We start from the raw sequence: 5,353 nt of genomic DNA, 5'->3' as shown, positions 1-5,353 counted from the left end.
TCCGCCCCCCGCAGTTGTTTGGCTTTAGCAGCGGGTCCAGGTAGCGTTGCAGGCCCCAGGATAAGGGTGTTCTGCCGGACCGGCCGCCTGCCTGCACCTCGGGCCCGGACTCTACACCGGCTCTGGGGCGCCCCCAGACCGCCCAGTCCCCAGGGCCGGGGCTGAGCGGCGGCTGTGCCCGTGCAAGTCCCATCAGGTCTGCTCACACTTCACACACTCACACACATACCCCGCCCCTCCACTCTCTCACTCACACTTTCTGCTCACACCCCGCCCCCTTCGCGCCCCAGACCCGGGCGGCGCCCCCCGCAACCTTAAAAAAAAAAAAAAAGGCAGGCTTACACTTAAAAAAATCTTTTGGCGCCATATTAATGACGTACTTAAAATTTGCCATTTCTCCCTGCGTCAAAAAGACGTTTCTTTGCAAATAACAGCCTGGAGGCGACACTCGCGGAGGGAACGAGGTTTGCTCTGAGCACCCCGACTCCCGGGGCTCCAGCACTGGAAGACCCTCGCCCTAGGCCCTGCTTCTGAATCGGTGGTTTAAAAAAGCGAACCGAACATATCGCGTGGCGTTTTGCAGCGCCAGAAGTGAGCAGAAAGTGCTGGCAGGAGCAGAGGGGAGGGGCGCGCGCAAGTCTGGGGGAGGGGGCGCGGCTCTCCTCCCCCACCCACAGCAGATGGAAACTAACATCCCAGGCTGGGGAAACTTGAAATTGTGGGCGACCTCTAGAAAGCGGGGGCGGTCGTTAAAGAGGGTCTCTCTCGAGTTCGTCGCCCCCTCCCCCAGCCCGGGTGCCTCCTGGCGCCCAGCTCTGCCCCGCATTTCCGGGGGATGAGGAACGCGGTGATGGGTGGGTGGCTGGCTGGCTGCTCTTCTTGGCCGCGGTAGGAGTTTGCCCCCGGGTATCTCCTGCCTCCTAGCTCGACCTTCCCACTCCCCGTAAAGGGTTAAAAACCGAGGGGCAACTTCCTTGGGCTGGCACTTGGCGAGGAAACGGGGCGCCCCTCTCCCCACCCTTCGCCTCTCGCCCCTCCTCCTCCGGCTCCACTTCCCGACTTGACCTTGTGGTGCACAAACAGTGCGCTCGGATCCTCGCAGTTTCTGGAAGAAGAGCTTGCGCTCGCCAGGCGGGCTGGCTGGCGGGCGGATCACCGGCGGTGGCGGGGCCTTGGGTCGGTTCCCGGAGCCGCCGGCCACACCCACCCAGCCCGCTGCGCCCGCTGTGCTCACCTTCTCTCGAGGAAGGAGTCGGGCTGGCTCCTGGATGGGGAGGTTTAGGGGGCAAACTGCAGCCTTCTCTGGATGCTTTCAGCTTAGCCGAGGGTAGTCTGGTCTCTTGTGTGGTTTAGGAGGGGAGACCTGTGAGCCTGGCTCAATACCCCCAAATATCAGTGCCAACTTTTTCTCCCCTCTCCCTTTTGGTTGTCTCTCAGAGATGATCCAATAATTTTGTCTGCTCACCTTTGGCTTTGAAGACACGTGGGTGAGTTGTGAACTGGGACAGGAACTGCCTTCCCTCTCCAAGACTGAAGGTTGTTTATTCTTCCTTTCCACTCCACCCCCTTCCATGGAAAGATAAATATTCAATTTACATAAGATGACATTTATGTGACAATTAAGAAGATTCCCCGATGGAATGTTGTGAACACATTTGCTTATAGAAGAAATAAATCTAATAATAAACAAACTCATAATAACAGCACAAATCCTCCGACAGGGTGAATTGTCTACACAACAAAAGAGGGAGATGATGGATGCTGAAATAAGCACTTTTTGCAACAAGAAAGAAATATGAGCTCAGAGGGAGTCACTGCAACATTTCTCTTCCTTGGCCTTCATTCACAAAGTTTGGGAAGCTTGTCTGGCAAGATAGGGAGACTAAGTATCACCTCTCAGTTACACCTGGTGTGGTCAGTTGGTTGGATTTTCCCAAGCCCAAGTGTAGTTCCTGGAAACATGTCACAAAATCATTCAAATGCCTGGATTCTAATCCTTGCCCTGCAGTTCAGAAGTTGCATGATATGGGTAAGATAATTCATCTCTCTGGGTTATCTTCCCTTTCTGTTGAATGGGGAAGCTAGAGAATTCCCACGGATGTGCACATACACATCTGTGAGTATATGTATACGCCTGCTATGTGTGTGGAACAGCCTGATGCCCAGTGCACATTAGCACTTTCTCCAGTGGGAATGTGGTCCTCGTGACACTGAACAACGGGGAGACAATGATTTCTGTCTTACCCTCTGTAAGGATATAGACAGACCTCCCAGCATGGGCAAAAGGGAAAACCAAAAAAAAAACTGTGATGATGGTGGGCTTCAAAGTGATGGCCCAGATGGCAGCCTCAGCCACACATCTGAAGCAGTAACAAGGTATCACTTTACAGTCCACAGCCCAAGGGGTCTGGTTGAGTCTAGTTAACAGTTCACAGGCTGGAGAGGACTGGTCAGTCTCCTCCTAGCCATCAGGATCCTATGGAGCTGGGTGAGCAGTTATAAAATGACCTAGAAAGATGGAAAAGGGAGGGGTTGGCCATTACAGAGCTCCTGCTCTGTGCTTTGTGCACTGTAGGAGTCATCCCTTTTCATCCTCCCAAAACCCACATCTTGCCTGTGGAGAAAGATTTAGTGACTTACCGGCAGTCACATGGTCAGTAAGAGGTGGCAGAATTAGCACCTTGTCCAGCTGATCCCGAGACCTTTGTGTTTATCATTTTATCACACTGCCAGAAATAAAACGTATTACTATTGTTGTTTGATTGGAGGCAGGACCTGATTTCCGTATGAGCAAGAAAAAAATTTAAGGGCGACACTGCCTCAGAGGTGGGCAAGTCTGTTTCCTAAGCAGTCATTAGCAGGTACAAGTTGTTTAGGACCAGAGTTCCATCAGAGCCCCCAGATTCCTACAGTTCTCTGTTACTGTTTAAGGTTAACCTTGGAAATGTTAACAGAATGATAGCAATAAAGCTAATTATAGCTCCTAATCTTGTATTAAAAGTCTCACAAATCATTAACTTTTTCCACAAAAGGATAAGAAACGTAGAGGTCTTTTTTTTTTTTTTTTAAGAAACAGTTCTTAAAGATGTAATTATTCCATTTCTTTAACAGATATATTTATTGAGTGTCTTCTATATGCCACGAGCCATTCTAGGTGGTAGGGACACAAATATGAAAAATGCCTACTTTCCTGGAACTCACTTCCCAGTGAAGCCGTTACACAATTTTTTTAAGTAAAATAAATATTTTTGAAGGCGAGTAAATGCTGTGGAGAAAAATTAAGTAGGAAAGGGGCATCTGGAAGGTGGAGTCCAGTGGTGATACACAGTTAAAAAGTCTCTTGGAAGAGGTCTTTGAGTAGAAGGAGAAGGAGTGAGTAGTGAGGATTTAGGAGGGGTGAGCATCTAAGTCAAAGGTTCTTAACCCAGGATCCACAGACACCCTCTTCATAGTTCTGTGGATAAAATTCAGAGGGGATTGACCTTCGATGAGAAAAAAAATCATATATTTATTTCACTAATTACACAGTAATGTATTATGAATGCACATAGCAAACCATAGCAAAATTATCAGCACTTGTGACATTGTTACTAGTATATATCAGATATTTTCGTATCACATTACAGTTGTTGCAAGTATCTTAAAATATCATTCCATTCATCACTACTTATGCTGTTTCAGCTCTTGTAATTTACACAACCCTATATTATGCATTTTAAAATATTTTGAGTTGTATTTTAATATAATTGGTTTTATTTATAATTTATGTAACTTATTTTATATGAATTTAAATAAATTGTACTCAGAAGGCAATCATAGGCATCAGGCTGCCAAAGGGCTCCATGGCACAAAGTAAACGGTTAAAAATCACTTTTTATACAGGGAGACCAACAAACACAAAGGCCCTGAAGCAGGGATGTACTTAACCAGGTATGCATACAAGAAAGAGATTTTATAGGCATTGTTAGAAATGTGGCTTTTGCTAAGGATAGTATGGAAGGTTTTCGGTAGAAGATGTGCTGGAAGACCTGATTGGACTCTAATTTTACAGGTCACTCTGCAGCCAGTTTATCAATAGACTGAAAGGGGCAAGGCTTAAGTAGGAAAGTCAGTTAGGAGGTCATTGCAATACACCAGGTAAGAGATGCTGTTAACTTGGACTAGAGTGGTGGCCACAGAAAGGTCAGGTTTCTATGTAGTTTGAAGATAGCTCTCACACATTTTGTTGATGGGGTATTAGAAAACAAGAAGTAAAGGATGACAGTAAGAGTTTTGCCTTGAACCAATGGAAAGATAGTTCAAATATCTCAAAGATGGTTCAACTGAGATGGAGGAAACTGTGGAAGGTGTAGATTTGGGGGGAGGACAAGAAACTCAGCATATCAAGCTTGAGATACTTATTAGACATCCAAGTGCATCAGTGAGAAATGAAGCTAGTTCTGGACTGAAGATAACATTCGAAAGTGGTCATCAGGTGGACATTACTTTAAGCTATAGAGCTGCTTAGATCACTAAGTTAATGAATGTAGAAAGAGAAGAGTTCCAATAATGATATCCCTACGCTATAAGGCTAAGAGGAAGAGGAATCAGCAAGATTTTATTATTATTATTATTAAAGAGCAGCCGATACATTTCTCTAAAGAAGAAACACAAATGGCCGATAAGCACATGAACAGAGAGGCTTCATATTACTAACCATTAGGGAAATGCAAATCAAAATTATAAGGAGATACCAGCTCACATCTATTAGGATGACTACTATTTAAAGAAAAACAACAAATAACAAATGTTAGTAAGGATGTGATGTGGAGAAATTGGAACCCTATATGACTGAACTGTTCTCAAAAAATTAAAAATAGAATTACCATATGATCCAGCATTTCTATTTCTGGGTATATACTCAAAAGAATTGAAGGTAGGGTCTTGAACAGATATTTGTATGTTCCTGATCAAATATCAGCAGTATTATTCACAATAGCTAAATTGTGGAACCAATCTAAGTGTCTGTTCATGGATGAATGGATAAATAAAATATGGTATATACACAGAATGGACTATTACTCATTCATAAAAGGATGGAAATTCTGCAATATGCTACAACACAGAGGAACCTTGATGAGTGTGCTAAGTGAAATAAACAAGTCACAAAAAGACAAATATTGTGAGTCCACTTGGATGAGATGTCTAGAGGGGTGATATTCACGCAGACAGAAAGCAGAATGGTGGTTATCAGAGCCTGGGGGGAGGGTTAGTGTTTAATGGGTATGGTTTCAGTTTTACAAGATGAAAGAGTTCTGGAGATGGATGTGGTGATGGTTGCACAACCATGTGAATGTACTAGATGTCACTGAAA

General features: G+C 45.1%; 1 protein-coding gene across 2 annotated transcripts in view; it reads right to left on the bottom strand.

Annotated features, from left to right (window-relative positions):
• Positions 1–1,482, bottom strand: part of JADE2 (jade family PHD finger 2) — a 51,419-nt gene extending 49,937 nt beyond the window's left edge. Inside the window, exon 1 of one of the 2 annotated variants that reach the window (XM_012727918.1) lies at positions 1,466–1,482. The gene's annotated coding sequence lies outside the window, so the exon portion shown is untranslated. Of the gene's footprint in view, positions 1–1,065; positions 1,082–1,465 lie in introns of those variants that run through there. The other variant, XM_012727919.1, reaches the window with a different exon arrangement.
• Positions 1,483–5,353: the final 3,871 nt, after the last annotated feature.

This window comes from Condylura cristata, unplaced genomic scaffold (assembly GCF_000260355.1).
Source record: "Condylura cristata isolate star-nosed mole 26May11 unplaced genomic scaffold, ConCri1.0 scaffold00021, whole genome shotgun sequence".
Taxonomy (NCBI): domain Eukaryota; kingdom Metazoa; phylum Chordata; class Mammalia; order Eulipotyphla; family Talpidae; genus Condylura; species Condylura cristata.
Note: the sequence above shows the minus strand (reverse complement) of the source record. Positions and strands in the feature narration are given on the sequence as shown.